Source organism: Erithacus rubecula (genome assembly GCF_903797595.1).
Source record: "Erithacus rubecula genome assembly, chromosome: 1".
Taxonomy (NCBI): domain Eukaryota; kingdom Metazoa; phylum Chordata; class Aves; order Passeriformes; family Muscicapidae; genus Erithacus; species Erithacus rubecula.
In genome coordinates this window covers 31,664,980-31,682,524 of record NC_136658.1, presented here as the reverse complement: position 1 = coordinate 31,682,524, position 17,545 = coordinate 31,664,980, and the positions used below count along the sequence as shown (strand labels likewise).

Sequence of the window (17,545 nt, the reverse complement as noted above, 5' to 3'; positions counted from 1 at the left end):
GGGGAGATAACCACCCCCCAATAAGTAAAGTGCATTTATTACAACTTAAAATAAAAGGAAAAAAAAGGCCAAATCACTGTCCTAGAGACCATATGGAATAAATGTGAAATAATTTATACATAATCATATTGAGTATGTGTAATTACAAGTCATGTGCTAACATGAACCTCACTGCTTTATACAAGCCAAACTGCATTTTCAAGTAGTAATTTGAAATACTGCTTTGTCTCTGTTTCATAGGCCATGGTTTCAGAGATAATTCCAGCTGTCAAAGACAAAAACCTCTCCTTCAAAAAAAACCCTTAAAGGAATAAGAGAGAGTGGCTTGGGGAGGAGTTAATTATGTCTGTGGTAGGGTATCTTAGTGCCTCAGGATTACAGAGATGTGGATATCAAAGCCTGAGAAAAAAGAAATAAATAGCTTGAATTTAATGCTCAGAATGCTAGTGCCAAACGTGGTGAGAGACAGAAGAGAAGGAGATGTTTTCTCTGGACATGTCTCTGTACCAGGCAGCTCCATCAGAGCTTCAGGGTTGTGGGTGTCTTCCTTTGGCCCTAGCAGACTGTCAGTGTGATGTGGCTGACAGGATGCTGACCTGCTATCAATCTACTGAGCACTACAGGCACAAAACAAGTCACTGCATTTGCTCCCCTGGCCACAAGAGTGCAACCAGGCCATTAAAGCAAGATATGACACTGGCAGGACTCAAAGGTAAACTTCATTCTGAAAATATCAGCAATTCTTTCAGATTTGGTAGGGAGCTGTAGCCACATTACTGATTATCCCCCCAACAACTCCAATGCCTAACCATCTTCTGCTTGTTTTTGTTTGGCTGCCATATTTTTCTCTATGATTCTCATTGTGATTTTGTTGCATGAGGTTGATACAACAGCATGTTGAACAACCTGCCATCTGTAACTTCACTTGCATTTAGAAAATTATGGGTTGATAATTAGGCAAATTGGAAAGTGCTTACTATACAGGACTAGGGAAAAATGTAACAATCCTAGATTTGTTGAGTATCTACTACAGTACTCTTTCAGCTTAGGAGCTGGTATGGATATTGGTTTCAACTGTCATGTAGAAACTTTCTACACCATCTGACACAGAAACCAGCATCCACACTGCTAATCCAAAGCCCTGGATGCTGGTTGAACAGCAAGTGCCCAGCCAACAGGCACAGAAATTCATGTAGCAATTATAAACCCTGGACACCTGGGAACTGGAATAATCAAAGATTTTGCTTTGTTTCCTCCCCAAGATCAGTCAAGTCTGCAAGAAAGTTGTTGCAGGCAATAATATCATACCACATCTTTGGTCATTTTTGTTATATTGTCTTATTATATGAATTGAAAAATCTAAAGGAAATACTTTGACAGTATTTACAAAACCACCTGCAGATGTCACTGATGTCTCTCAGCACTCAAATCAATAAAATCAGTGGAAATAGAGCTTCAGTTCTCCATGTTTGAGGAACAGTTTGCAAGGGCACATGCAAACAGGCTGTGAGAGCTCACAGCAAGCAGCACTGCTACTAAACTTCCCAGATACCATCATTCTGTAGAGCAGTTTCATCAGCCAGGGCTGCACCCCACCTTGTTTTCAATCAGAGGTGAGATACCAAGATACCACCCACCCTGGCAGCTCTTCACCCATGATTCCACTGCTCTTCATAAACAAGGAAACCTTTCTCTGTGTGTGGTGCATGGCCAGTCTCATGAGATTGTCTGATACAAGTTACTGCAAGGCTGGCTTTCTGCTAAAGATTATCAGCATTGATTCCAAACACAGATGGTAAAAACTGCTAGTAGAGTATAGAACCTGTTATAAAACTTAATTTAAAATTAAAAAGTGAAGAAAAAAAATTCAATGTCTTCCCCCTGTTCAATTCATACTCTAACACCACCCCAGCCTCAATCATTTTGATTTCTTTTGACATTTTCTTCCTCTTAAAAATGCCTATACATGTCAGGAAGAACTGAGAGGTCTGAACAGTTTGATGCCACTGCAAGTGGCAAGGGCTTTTTGTCATGAAAGTTTTCAGACCTGAGTTTCAAATAAGACTGAAAGACCCTTATCAAACTGATTAAATCATGGAAATTGTTACCACATTGACTGACTTCCAAAGTAGGGTTTTCATGCACTATATACTAACATTTGTGACTCATGGCATATTTGGCATAATTTTTTCTTAAACATTAAATTCAAGTTAAACCACACTAAAAAAATCTTCCCTTTACTGAAGACTCCCAGTAATAAACAGGGATCTGAAATTATGTTTTATCCAACTCATGCATGAAAGCTTTTATGTTTTGACAATAAAAGAAACTGAAAGGCAACTCAAAATGCAGTTTTGCTCACACACACTCTTAAGCTGCTCTTACTTTCCAAGTGGTTTAGGCCAGGCACTTGTCAAAAAATTTTATCTTGTAAAATTTCTCAGAACCTCTCAGGCAGCTGTACACCTCAATTGCTTTAAGTCAGAATTGACATTTTTCTAAAACAGGAACCACAAAAGAAAGACAACGTTGTCTACAAACTCATTAACCCTACAGACAGCTCTGCTTACCCCCACACACTGCTTACCCACAAATACAAAAGGGGAATATTATTTTGAAGACTGTATTGTAAACACTATGGGATTTTACACTAAGAGACAGTAAATAATAATAATAATAATAGTAATAATAATAATAATTCAGGTTTCCAACCTTCTACTCAGTGTATACCTATGGGATGCAATGAGGGAGGCAAAGAAAAGGTTGGAGTACTTTGCCATGGCTGACACTGTTTACCAACAGAGTCAGAAAACAAACAGCAAATCCCCAGAGTCAGCTGTTCCATTCAAACCAACAAGATCTCCTTTTGCATGTAGAAACCTCATAATATCTTAAATTTACATTGCAAAACTACTTTTCAAGTGCTCCTTGTAGAGCAGACCTAAGCTGCTAAAGCTTTGATCCAGAGAATCTGTCTTGCAGCCAATGCCTTCTAACAAAAGGAAGAAGGTGACAGCCAATCCTACACTTCTGGCTGCTTCACACAGCTTTTTGTGCCAACTCCTTCAGCTGAACAACTTACCCTGCAGGCCTGGCTGATCAGTGACTGCTATCTGCACACATCTTCATCCCAGAAAGCATTCACTGGCAAGTAGCCTACTGGCTCCTAAAAATAAGAGGGTTTGGATTTATGTGCTTGAAATCTAACTATATTTCTCCACTGCTAGAACATACCAGCACTAGCATGGATGAGTTTGAAGTCCACACATAAGGCAACAGGAAGCTGAGGAAGATAGATAAATGCAATTGTACACTACAACAATTTGACTGTGCAAAGGAACTCGTCCTCAAAAGTAACCAAGTTTGGCCTACACCCATACTCAGGAAATAATAAACCTTTATTTTGAAGCAGAGAAGCCAAGAAGAATGCTAAGAGCAATAAAAGCCTTGGAGAACTGGCCCCTATGGCCCTGGGAAGTGACATTAGGCAGTAACAGTACCTCTGACTGCGAGCCCCACAAGCTACAGCTCTGCAGCAACAACAAACAAATCAGTCTCCTGAATAAATTTCATTCTGCAGTGATATTTAAGCAATACAGTCACAGGTAACTGAGCACTAGCCTAGGCTTAGAAATATTTTTTTCTGTAAATACATGAGGCAAATGCCATGAAGGCAGGACAGCTAATTAAGCTAAATGCCAGTGTTGGCACAAGCACAAACGGTCATGAACGTATTTGCTCAGAAGATCAGAGGATTATGGATTTCAGTTTGAGCAATGGAGAAGAAAAGCTATTAACTTTGAAGAGGGACTTAAGTCACAATTCACGGGAGTTTTAGAAGCTGTTGCCTGCAATGATCAGGACAAGAATTTAAAACAAGCACAAGAAGGCCTTTTGTAATTTTTATTCCTGAAGGGGCAGAAAGGAAAAGATCACCCAGTAAAATATGCATATCTGCAGCCAATCCATCTGCTCTTAGAAGAGGTGCTATCTGAATATTTTCAAAATTATAACAGCAGAGTATACACAGCATATCATATTTCCAACAGTCCTAGAGATTAATTCAGAGAGGAGTGTTTGCTTACATGTATGTTTAGTCAGTGGGAGGTAGGGAATTTCTTATCTAGCTAGTTGTGAAAAGTGTTGGTAGAACAAGGACTTTTTCAGAAGTGAGGGAGATCTATTTTAAGAGCAGTTCCAGTATTGCCTTATTAATAGAGCAATGCTTCATTTTATTACAATAATAGGCCTACTTGTTCTCCTGTGCAGTATTCCTTACAACATGGTTAACTGCTCCCAACAGCCACAAAGGGGAAAATATTACAAGTTACACACAAGCTTTACTCACACTTTACCCTTGCTTAACAGTATCAAAATAATCCTTACTGCTTTTAACCTGTAAAATAGTTGCAGTCTCAAGATACTTTCACTAAAAGCCTTATATAATGATGTTCAACCAGCTGAAAGAGGAAAAAATTCAGCTGGAGTAACACAAGCACTTCAGAAAAAATTCTCATTTTCTTCTGGAACATCTGATTTGCTGGTCCACATGACCCTGCCTGTGGTTTAATTTTATTCTTATTTGGTAAGACATTAAGACCTTCATCACCTTGAAGACTATAAAGGCAATTTACTCTGAAGAAGAGTTAATAACAAGAGGATAAAAATTAACAACTTAATATTGGAACAGAAAAGAATAATTTTCTTTGGTTGTGGCCTAATCCCTCTAATCACATATGGCAGCTTGCCATTTCTTTCACAGGGCTTGGATATTGGCAGCACTGCCTAAGAATGTCAAACTCTATACCTGTTATGGTGTAAAATCATTAGGCCAGAGGTATTAAGAGGATGTGGTCTCTGGAGAAGAGTCTCATCAATTAAAGAGAAGCCTCAGGAAAACACACCTAAACATTCCTTGCCCCTGTGACCACTGTCAGACTAACTGTGGGTGTCACGCCATTTATTTCACATTGCAGTAAGTACAGATCTACTAAAAATATATAATTTGAAGAATCTTCAAAATTACAGAAATTTCACCAAGTTATTGATACTAACATCAGCATATTTTGAAATCTAGTTATATTTCCTTGCACATTGTACCCTTTGTACTTGGCTGGTTTAATCTCAGTGGGCACATTGCTTGAATTAGTAACAGTTCATTTGAAAGAACTTCATTCTTCTAGTTAATTCTTTTCATCAAGAATTACAAAACAAATAGTATTGTCTCAGCATAACAGACTTGAAATATAATAATGAAGGTGACTCAGTAGATCTCTGAAGGCAGAGCACTGTCAGTTGTGTAACAATTATTCTCATCTCCATTTAGACAGCAGAAGTGTGAAGCTCACAGGACTCAAGCTCCCATTGCCACTTCCTCATTCTTCATGCCAACACTGGCATTAAAATCAGGGTCCAGTCTGAGGGACTGTTTTTATATCTTGCTTGAAAACATATTTAAGCAAAATACTAAAACCTTTAGAGAGATCAGAAACAAACCAACTACATGGTGGGAGCACCTCCTGACCCTACATATCTGATATATTTCTGTATTTAATGGCTAGCTGTTTCTGAATGTTTTCCAAACAAAAATACAAGACAGATTCAAATTCTAGCGAAGTCACACAAGAATAAGACAAAACATTGACCCACCTCTCTCTTCCATAAAAGATTCCAGCAACAAGCAACCCTGAAACTCATAATGCAACTAATTAATTAATTTCTTAAGAAGGTTTTGTTAAGAAGCCACGACCTTCTCATTTTACAGGAAAGAAGTTCTTTCCCTCTTCTTCTGAAGACTTGCCATCTTAAACAGATGGATTCAGCATGGAAGATAACAATGAAAATGGGACAACAGGACCTCCATTCTCTTCTCATAAACTTTTATTGCAGAATGGAGAACACACCTATTTTTCCCACCTGTACTGTTCCACAGAAGACATTAATCTATAACTAGGAGCTGCCAAATCCCTTTCCTCTTCTTCCGTGGCCCCATTCTTTTAAATAAATAAATAAATAAATAAATATTCCAGTTTGGGGTTTAGAATTACCTGGATTAGGCTAATGAACACTGCTCTGATGCAAGACAAATAAAAACATTTATTATGTACTAGGAACTACTAAAATTTAAAAAAAAAAAAAAAAAAAAAAAAAAGAGAGCTACCAAAAAGGCCAAAGTAGAGGCCTTGACAAGTTTAGATACTGGAGACTTTAGGGGAACTATCTGACCTCTACGCTCCTTCCTTGCTCTCCAGCAAGCATTGGCTACATTTTAGTTAGGATTCTATTTTATTGTAGGAATTGTACTATTGAAGAAGGGAAGTGTGTAAAACAGTGTGACTAATTAACAAGTATTTCCTATCATGGCTACTGGGAAGTGACACACTTCCTGCACTTTGTTAAGATATTCTTTCTTATGTGAAAACGAACTGAGCTGCAGTTTCCAGTCACTGAGTAGTTCTGACTCTTTGCTAGTGCAGACAATCCAACAAAAGGGCTTATTAGGGGACTAGCAGCACAGATGAGAAGAAATCTATTTGTAACAAAGGGCAGACAAGGATTTGGATTCAAATACTTAAGAGTAATGCTAAATTGAGGTGACAATAAGACCATTTGTAGAGCAGTTCCAGTCCTAAACACCAACTGGAAGATTGGAGTGTACAGTTTCTGAAGAAATCGTTCCAAAGTTTTATTTCCAAGTCCATGGACATGACTTCTCAGATGGCTTTAATCTCATTATGAAAATCCATTAGTCAGTATCTGTTGCATCCCTGTGCCTTTGACAATCCCACTCTTACTCCTCATTTGAGTTGAGGTGATGAGCTAGTTGAGCAAGGACAGCCACCATTACTGACACACTGATATCCCCCCGCTACTTTTGTAAAACAGGGAACCTGTGGGTTAGCAGGTCACCCCTTCCATGTATCACTTGGATCTTCTCTAAAGCACAGTCAACAGCCAACTGCACAGGTCACTGTCTCTGCAGGAGGGTGCACAGTACAGCTTTGTGGTACATATTAAGCATAAAATTTCCTAGTCAAGACAGCACCATTTTACATTATCTTTGCTTTCACTGGCAGAGGCCACCAATCTCAGCTTCCCCAGAGCACCTTTGCCTGCAGCTCAACAGAAATTTGGGACCACACAGAACATTGCAAAAGGAACTCCATCATTCTCAATTAACTGCATAAGTACCTGTGGGAATCAAAAGAACCCGTAACTCACCTGAACCACTCTAATTTGTCACTGCACCTCCCTGCTTTTCAGCTACCAGCCTTGCTCTTATAACTACAGCCCTATTTAATTGATTACTACTGTGGACAAAGAGCCAGCAAGCAGCACAAGCCCTTTGTCTGTCCTTTCTCACAGCTGACTGACTAACCATTCACCTTAGACACTCACTTTTGCAAGCTTTAAAGATTAAAATTACCTACATAATAAATTACATAATCTCAAGGATACTAAGAAAGTTGGCATCAATTAATCAGGTCCTTGCTACCGTAACTAAAGCACACACCTACTTGAAAACAGGGCCTCACACAATTGCCAGCACAAAATCAGGTGCTAGAGGAAAGAAAATATCCTTTAGGAGTCCTGCAGCCACAGAAACAATCAAGCTGCAAAAAAAAAGCACTACATCAAAGTTCCCAGGTAAGTTAAAAATCAAAATGGTTTAAAAAGTTAGCATTCAAAATGGTTAAAAAAAGATAGCATGCAGTCTGTTCATAGACCAGTCAGAATCAGGTCTCTTCTCAGTCACCAAAATTAACTTAAACTCTGCAATGAAGTTTTTATTTCAGGGTTATTGTTTACTTGTTTTGTTGTTGTTGTCTTTATATATATATATATATACATTTATAAAAGCTCACAATAGCTCCCTGTTGAGAGGAAAATAACTTGTCCTCCTAAGCATAATGTTTTAACAGATAGCCCCATAACATGAAAATTTTGTCTGCTATTGGGATCATTCTGGCTGAGTTGAAACCAGCCAGCAGCAATGTTAGTCCTCCTTAATACTGATATTAAATTGCAAGAATAACAGGAAGTCTATCAGCCATGAAAACTTCACTCATGAGATTGTTTGCACCGAGGGCTGGGCTGTATCATGCAAAATTGTCTTCTCCCTGACTGGTACCAGTTTCCCTGAACACTTATGGCCAGATGCAAGCAGACAACTCTTACACTGAAAAACGAGGTGTGCTATAGAGCAAGGAAGATAAAAGGCCATGGCAAGAGCTAAACCAAATTGCTACTCATGAGAAGCATATGAAGCAGGGAAGTTTCTGGAGCAGCCTTCAGTTACACTGGATGAAGTCAGGTGCCAATTTGCACTGCCTGAGAAGGATTTGCCCTACAGATAGCACAGAATAGGAGAGAAGGAGCAAAAGACTGTGACAGGAATTGTTTTTCATACACAGGCAACTAAATCAGGAGTTTAGAGTTTGTGAGGCTGGGCTTTAGAGTATCAGGCCTGGCCCTGAACAGGTATTTAGTCTTGCAGGAGTGGCTCATTCTTTAAGAGCATAGCTATGCAAGGTGTTAGCTCACTTGCCCAATAACTACAGATACATACCCAAGAAGCAGCCAAATCCAGAGCCCCCATGAACATTGAATCCAAGAAGACTCAAATGCACATCCCTTTGTTCACCAAAATACATGATAATCTCTGAAAGGTTTCCTTGGATCTCTCTGAACTACCAAGGATTAAACCTCACACAATCATTATTAAAATGATGTCACAACCTTGCAGGCAGAAACAGGAAGTGAGGTACATCTTTTCTCAGTCAGGCCACTATAAAAAAAAATAAATGAATCAAGGTCTCTCCTAACGTCCCTCCTCATCCAGACCTGCATTCTTGGCTATAGAGGAGTCCAGTTCTAATAGAGCAGAGGGAACAGAACAGTAACCTGAGGGTATTTATTTTTAATCCAAGCCTCTTAACCTTCAGAGAAGTAATGTAATCACTATGAAGCAAGGTAAAATTAATGACATTTACACTAACATAAACTATCCCAGGATTAAAAAACAAGTTATATGAGCAGGACCAGAATAGAAGGCTAAGGGCTTGCTACTTCTGCTTGTTTGACAGAGTTTTGCCTAGGACATAGATACATACCTTTTGCTTACACTGCTTCAAGTGCAATTACAGAGAGTTTTTGGGCCTCACCCTTCATTTTTCACAACAGACACTCTATTTTTAAATTCTATTTTTAAATCACATTAGCCATTTAAATTCATTAGAGAAGAAAAGCATGGTGATAGATCTTAACATCTCCAAGCTAATGATGTAGAAACCATTCCTAAAGCCCAGGGGTTCTCGGATACACTGATCTAGTTCTGGAGGTCCAGCCACACAGCTGAAATCACATGGTCTGACTGTAGTCCCATCCTGTACAGAGCTAAATCTGTCAGTTTATCAGTCAGCCAGAATCAGACATTGAGCAGGAGATTTCATACAGAAGTTGTTTGAGGCTTTTGTAGAACAAAAACATTTTGCAGTGCATCTAGCATATTGTTGTGCTAATAACTCCACAGGTAAGCATCCCCTTTCTTCTTACTTTTCTTTTTGTTTATACTCAGAAACACTTAGAGACAGATGAAATGCAAAATTTCCCTGACTGGGACAAAGAAAAAGAAAAAAATTACTTTTAGAAGATTTATACTGCAGAGAAAAAGGAACATACCAAGATGCAAGGGGGAAAAAGGGATCATAGCATGGTTTGGTTCAGAAGAGAATTTAAAGACCATCTAGATCCAACCCCCCTGCCATGGATAGGAACACCTTCCACTAGTCCAGGTTACTCAGAGCCACATCCAGTCTGGCCTAGAACACTTTCAGAAAGGGGAGACCTCTGCTTCTCTGGGCAACAAATTGTTAAGTTACTCATTAATTTGATGTCTAGGCACAGGATGCTGAGTGGGTTTCAGGTCAAAAATAGTCTGGCATTATTATCCAGAAAAGGAGCTATAAAATAAAGAAGGGGAAGAGGTGTTCTTTTCATCCTCTTCACATGTACATTATATCTCTTCCCTTTGCCCCTCTTGATGCAATTAAGCAGCATCAAATTATACAGAAAGGAAACCTTATAACATGAAGTAAATCTAACATAGCCAGTTGCTTTACCCTGATGAATTGGATTGACTCCCTACCACAAGGATGAATCATGAATAAGTCTGCTGAAATCAGCTGTCACTCTCAAGTTATGCCCAAATAAGTTAAAAAACTGGAGACTGCCAATACAGCAAATGCTACACATTTTGGCATAAGTGTTTTGGAATATGAAGGTCAAACTATGGAGCCTCCTTAAATTGACTTTTGATGAATCTAAATAAGCTGTTTTGAAATGCAACAGGTGATGGACTTCAAGCACCAGAAGGGTACCCACTACTTTTAGCAGCTATCCATTACTCAGCCATCCCAGGTGAAGAGCACTTTCTGTGCAGAGAAAAAAAAATTCTTTACTGTGGTTTAAAACAAGTCACTCTTGACTAGAGAGTGACTTCCAACAGATAGGAGCGTGACTTTTAATTAAATAAAAAGAAAATTAAACATTTTTTCGCACTGAGAGACTACAAATTATCTTTATGTTTCCTTGTAAATAATGTTTTCTTATTAGATTTTTGATTTAAGTCTGCTACATCCTTTTCTGTCATGAACACAGGAAACAATACAGAGCAGTAAAGAGTGATTTCTTTAACTTCATCCAATAGTTTTCCTGGTTAAGCCTCTTTTCCAGAAGCAACTATTAAAGATTTTCTCCAAGTACTAAACCAAAACAGTAGTTTCACTTGAAATCTGGCAAGCATCTCCTAACAGGAGTTTACTCCAGAGAATACCTGCCCATGGTCTCTATCCAGCAGAAACAGAGTACTAATTGAGTGCTATCCAGTGTTCTAAAGCACTGGCTCTTAAGGGAAATGACAAATTCACTTTTCTGTGATTTTTTTCCATTTTTGGGGGCAAGGGAGTCTTGTTTACTCTGGCCTTTGTCAGAACTGGAAAACAAGAACACAAAGACCTATTTCACTGAATTTTTAAAATCTGGCAGTGAAATTGATAGTACATTATTTTAGGATGCAAGAAATGCTGGAACAAAATTTGTTTAACAAGAGACAGGTCCAATGACAGCTTCAAGAAATTAAAAAACGTGCCCTACAACCAAAGCAGAGAATGGCTGCACACATAAAGTAGAAGCAGGTAAGATGTTTATTATTTCCTTGCCTTAGACCTAGACATAAATACACTAAGGCATGGTAATTGGTAGCAGTGTATAGGCATTCTGTAACACAGCAACAGTGCATTTTATACAGTGTATTTTAATAGTATTTTATAACTTAGTGTACATTAATAACACACAAGTGCAAATGAACAGAGGCTTGCAGTACACTTGCCCAAACAGGGCACAGGAAAGCACATGCAAATAATGCAAAGATATGTAAAAACTGCAAGATAAGAACAAAGTATGTGGGGTGGTCAGGAAAGATGTCAGATGAAATCAAATAAGACTGCAGAATGAAAAGGAGATATGTCTGATGGAAACAGAATAATCCTGCAAATCATATACAAAAGATGCCTAGCAATACTATGGTAAGCTTATTCCCTCAAATAATATGAACTACATCATCTGAGATCACCCCCTTTTCTTCCAGGGAGGAAGCAAGGTGAACAATACATTAACAATTACAAATAAAGGATGATCATTTACAACTATCACAAAAAACTCATTTTGATTCCAGCTTCTCTTGCCAAGGAGCTCTCAAATACTTTACTGTGACTCCTGCAACTCAAACAAACCATCAAGCAGCACAGTAATCAGTGCTAAATATAGGGTACCAGCTCCGGGGTACTGTATATATACTCCAGGTTTATTACCACTTATATATGTGCTTGTTAAGAACTGTTTGGAAAAGAGATAATAATGACTAATGATAATTAAGAACTAATGACTGGAAAGCTGCATTGTTTCTGTATACAACTCTAATATGAATGGCTTTGATTCATTAGGCTTTTAAACAATCCATCACCGAGAGCTTTAGTCTGTGTGTAAACACGCAAATCTTTTGGTGCACCACTTTGATCAGTTCTTTCAGCTAATAAAATCAAGTTTCTTCTCACAAATTTCCATTAAGCATATGCTGTGAATGAGTGTGGGGAACACACATCACCACAACATGTTCCAAGTCCCTTCTCCTTACGCTTTCTCAAAAAGTTGAAAAATACTTGTTACTTGTCAATTTCGTCTCCAGATTTAAGTGACTTTCATCCTAGCAATCTTCTAAGCAGATTCTTCTGCTCACACAGGAAAGACACAACTGGCTGCGTTAGACTTTCGGGCCAGGTCCAATCCTGCAAGTCACTGCAGAGACAGCATGGACGATGCGACTAATTCACTGTTTTGAGAATAAAAGTGTTTACTATTTACACAAAGGTCATCAGCATCTCTCAGCTGAGATCTAAGCACCTTATTTTAAAATAACAGAGAGTCCTGCCAATCCAGCAGACTCCAGGAGCTCCGTGCAGGGCAGTTCTGACAGCTCTCACCCCGGCAGAGGCAGCAGCAGCGGGGATGTCCCGGCGCTCGGCTCCCCGGGCACGGCGCTCCCGGGAGCGGTTCTGAGGAGGGGCTGACAAGCGCCGCTTCCCCGCGGCCTCAGCAACGGGGCCGGGCCGGCGAGACACCTGTGAGCGCTGAGCCTCCTCAGGCGAACGGGCCAAGCCTGGGAGCAGCCGGCTGGCGAAGGCGGGCAGCCAGGGCTCCCCAGCGGGCAGCCAGGGCTCCCCAGCGGGCTCGCTCTCACGCTGCCCCAGCACTGCGGGCGCGGGGGCTGCTACGCCCCCTTTTGACTCCGAGTCACTGCTCTAACAAGACCCCCTCCTTCCCACCCCCAGAGCTCCTTCTAGGCCAGCCTCGCCTCACCTCTCCTTCCGTCCCCGCCGCGGCTCCCCCGTCCTTCCCTCCGGCCAGAGGCAGCGCCGGCTCCGCGGTCCCGGCGGGCACCCAGCCGCTGTCCCGCGCCTCCGCCCCGCTCGTCTGAGGGCAGGGAGGGAGGCGGCGGCGCGGGGGGAAGCCGAGCCCGTCCCGCCGGCCCGGGCCAATGCCGGCGCCCGTCCCTGCGAGCAGGGCGGCTCCCCCCCCGGCCCGCCCTCCTGCCCGTGTCACCTGCGGCACCCGCGGGTGTGCCCGGCTGGGGCCGTGACACTGCCCGCGGGCCGGGCGAGCTCCGGGCCGGCCCTCAGCGGGCACTGCTCCGGGGCAGAAGCTCCGCGGCGGACTGTGGCTGCTTCACACCAAGCCCACGCACCAAGTGTCGGCTTGACTTGACGAGCTGCCTTGAGGGACGACGATCAGCATTTCATTTTACCTGGTGATAGGCAACCCGAGAAGTGTGAACATACGCCCCTGTTTGAGTAAAGATCCAGGCCGCGATAACAGAGGTTTCAGTCATCTATTTGTCCAGGAAGCCGCTGTAAGTGCTTTTCTGTTTAATTAGTGGCACAAAACACACATGGCGCCATTTCTTGGGGTGTTTCAGCAGGACCTTCCCCTCAGCAGCCAGGCGCCACGGCGATTTCCGAGACCGGAGTGCCTCTGCCAGCAGGGTGACAGCACCGACCCCGGCATGGGGAGAGCCGCTGTGCTGGCATTTCCCCCTTCTTCTCGGAGTGCTTGATCTAAGTGATTTAATTCTGGTTTGGGGCAGCTGAGGATTTCAGCCGGCGTGCCGGGAGCGGGGCCACTGTGCCCTGCGGGCAGCCCTGCTGTCCCCTGCCCGCATCTGCGCCCGGAGCGCTGGCTCGGCTCTCGCTCGCAGCAGCTCTGCTTTAAATTGCAACTCCGCCAGAGTCCATGCACCCCCAAATCCTGTACCATCAGCCCTGCCTTCCTGATAACAATAAATTCTTAGCTTTCGCTTCCTTCTCAAACTTGGAAATGGTGAAACAATTTTTAGAGAAAATTTACTGTTCATAGCGTTGGTGTAAAGTTTTAGTCAATTACATCCTTTCAATTTAATGCATATAATACGTGGCTGTTCCTTTTTGATGACAAAATAAGGGAGTAGAGCGTGCTTTCCATGCATTATGCAGTAAAATTCTGGCTCACAAGGATCAGAATGAACTGGAGACCTTATAAAAGATTGAAAGTCGCTTGCTCCCCTCAATTTTCATTCAATCACCTCTCATCTACATCTCCTGTTTATCCATGCCAATGCAGCATACTAAGCTCTATCTATTCAAACCCACACTAAAGTGCTGTTCAGTGCAGATCAAGAAACATCACTTAATTAGAAGTGATGCGAAGCCCTTTTGACTCTTTGTAGATGGAGTTCATTTTTCTCGTGTGTAAAATACCTCTTTCTCCCCTCCCACAGCAGTCCCGAAGAAATAGGAAGGTATGAGTAAAACAGTGGCTCAGGACCAGCTGTATCAGCTGGCAGCTGTGAGTGAGCTTTGACCCCTGCTGGATGGACTTGGAATTGATGGGTCTGGAGTACCCGCTGCCCAAAACAATTCCCCCTCGAATCAAGAACTTTGTACCCAAGCTTAGGAAAAAGCAGCTCCTCGTTGCTAAATGGCCAAGGTCTCCAGCCCTGTGAGAACTGACTGCTGAGAAACTGTGTGTGTGGTGTGTGCTGTGTCTGTTAGAATACATAGATGAGCTCTCCTACTCAAATTTAATTCAGTGATGCGTTCTTGAAATAGATTCAGACGAAATCTGTGGGATTATGTGTGTAAGGACTGTCTCAGCACGGACCAGTTGCCAGTTGATATCTTCATAAAGAAGAAACTGAAAATACCTGAATAACCTTCAGAACATGGAGTATCTGAAGGACCCTCAGACTCATTTCTCAGTAACTGCAGATGGAAAATCTGCATGCAGTATCCAGCCTGTTCCCACAGCTACTGTGCAGTGGTGCAGTAGATCTGAAGAATCCATGCATTTCATGTCAACACAGGACAGCTGTTTTCCAAGTTAAATGAGCCCGAACATTCTCAAGGTGGCAGCAAGAGAACAAAAATTAGCCATAGAAGGCTATACTCTACCCACCCTCCTCTTTGTGTTCCCCAGACACAGTCACAGAGTTGTGAAATTCTCAGCACAATCAAAAGATATAAGCATGGTTTTGACTGCAGTGCAACAGAGAGTGTTATGGCATCTTCAGGAGAAAGACCCGAACCAACCAAGTCTGCAGGTATCTTCGTATGGTAGTATTGCTGTCAGAATTCAGAAAGAGGATGACCTTTCCTCCTTCACCCCTTCATTCAGCATGTCTATCTTTCTCGTGATTTCCCGAGGTAAAAAGGAAGTTATCCCATCTTCTTCCAATAATAAAAAAATTAGTGAGTGCCTTGTATGGTTACGAAATGACAGGTATTAGCTGAAGAGACAGTAACTTCCAGTGAAGCAAATTGAGCTGATAATGCTTTCCTTCCTCCAGTTTCCTCCTGTCACTCAACTGCCTTTGATACTGAGCTGCTCTCTGATGAACTAACACAAATCACAGCTTACTCTGATGTTGTTCATTTAATGGCTGTAGTGATATTTCCCAGGTGGCTTGGACCACATCATCCCTTGCTTTTCATCCTTCAGTTGGTTCCTGGGCATCAAGGTAACTATTTGTTTCTTTTAAAATCTTCCATGCTGTTAGGTTATGCTGTAAAAAGTTCTCCATGTGCACAAAGGAAGGCAGAGAAATAATGGTGAGTTGAGGAGCTTGAGAAATATCCTGCCTGGCTGCCCCCAAGTCCACCACAGGACAGGAGCTCTCAGCCTGTCAAATATACATCTCTTCCCACATAGAGAAGTGCAGAGGCTTTAAAAACATAAGCCTTCAAAAATATTTTTAAATTATTTAGAATTTATTTTAAAATGTTACAAGAAAATGTATACCAGAATTGCAAATTGTAAAAGGAAACAGTGTGGATAATTAATATTACTCTATACAGTACTCTCTGTGGCAAGAAAAAGACTGGCTTGATAATAATGATTGTGAAAGGAATGGCTTCAAAGCTTAAATGTGCATGACTAGGGCCTGATCATTATCCTTCTCTTTTGCTCTCAAACAAAACAAATTTAAGTCCTCCTGCCTGTGACCAGGACATCCTTAAATTTACTCTCTTATGCAGCATGGCTAGAGATCTCTTCTTAAAAGCATTTTGTCCTTACTTTAATGAATATATCTTAATTACAGAGACTGCTCTACTATGTCAAACAGGACTTGTTAAAGGAAAACACAAATTCCCACAGAGACAGCCAAAAATTATGAACAAAGCAAGTGAATGTGAATGTTCATCATGGAGAAAAGGCAGCTATGGGGAGACCTTATGGCAGCCTTTCAGTCCTTAGAGGGGGCTTATTAAAAAGAGGGAGAGTGACTTTTTTTACACATGCAGATAGTTATGGGACAAGGGTGGATAGTTTAAAACTAAAACAGGAGAGCCCAGCCTAAAAGTTTTCAAGGCCAGGATGGATGGGGCTCTGAGCAAACTGAACTAGTGATGACATCTGCCGATGGCAGGGTGTTAAAACCAGATGATCTTTAAGGTCCCTTCCAACAAGCCTTTCTATGATTCCATGTTGCCCACGAATATGGATGGCAGCACTTTAGTGATTGATAATTTATTTCTGTGGCTCCCAGGATTATGTGGCTCATGCATTGATATCCTATGAAGGAAGGAAATGACCAGAGCCTATCCAAAATCTATTGCAGTCCACTGGGCAGGAGGAGAGAAGCAGAAGTATTTCAGGATCAGACTCCAGCCCTCCTTTCCACCTTCTTGAGCGCTGTCCCCAGGGCTGGGCATGGCCTTTTGCACTGATGTGGAGGGAAGGGGCCACAGCCGCAGAGTAGGGCTGTTGTTGCTGCGGGACAGGAGCCGGCCGAGGCTCCATGGCCGTGCCTTGGACTGAGGGAGCCGGTTCCCGAGCAAGCAGCTCTGCGCTGACGGGGGCCCAGCCCCGGTGCGGGACTGTCCCAGTACGCAGCTGGGACGCGCTCTCCTTCCTAAGAGAACTACAACTTCAGGCGCCCAGCCTGGCACCGCATTTGGGCGAATGCCAGGCCGTCCCTCACACCTTTTTCCCGTCCTTCCCGATTCCCGGGGCAGAGGGCGCCGGCGGCCCCCGTGTTGCGCGGCCCCGTCGCGATGGCGACGGGCGGGCGGGGCGCGCGGCAGGGCCGGGCCGTGCCCCGGGGCCGGGGCAGACACCGCGCGGTGCGGCCCGGGCGCGGGCACTCGGGGGGACGCGGGTGTGGGTGGCGGCAGGGCCGGGAGGGGCCGCAGGGAGCTCTGCGGCGGGGAGGGGACGGGTGGCGAAGGCCGAGGCGCAGGGTGACAGCGCCAGCGGGGTTTGGTGCCTGCCTGCGGGCAGCGAGGCGCTGGCCTCGCCGAGGGGCGGCCCAGCTTTGTACACTGAGGGGTCTGATGGCGAAGGGGGCTGGGGGGACAGTGTAAGGAACATGGGGGAAGCGTTAGCCAAGGGCGTGCTGAGGGCAGAGGGAATTGTTAGCCTGCTTTGGAAATTGGCAGGGGGTTACGGTGTGACT

At 42.8% G+C, this 17,545-nt stretch overlaps 1 protein-coding gene across 9 annotated transcripts in view; it reads right to left on the bottom strand.

The window, feature by feature from the left end:
- SYTL2 (synaptotagmin like 2) overlaps positions 1–13,110 on the bottom strand; it is a 54,461-nt gene extending 41,351 nt beyond the window's left edge. For 3 of the 9 annotated variants that reach the window (XM_079303482.1, XM_079303489.1, XM_079303490.1), the window contains exon 1: positions 12,916–13,109. The gene's annotated coding sequence lies outside the window, so the exon portion shown is untranslated. Of the gene's footprint in view, positions 1–12,915 lie in introns of all 9 variants that reach the window. The other 6 variants (XM_079303486.1, XM_079303487.1, XM_079303488.1 and 3 more) reach the window with 5 other exon arrangements.
- Between the last annotated feature and the right edge of the window lie 4,435 nt (positions 13,111–17,545).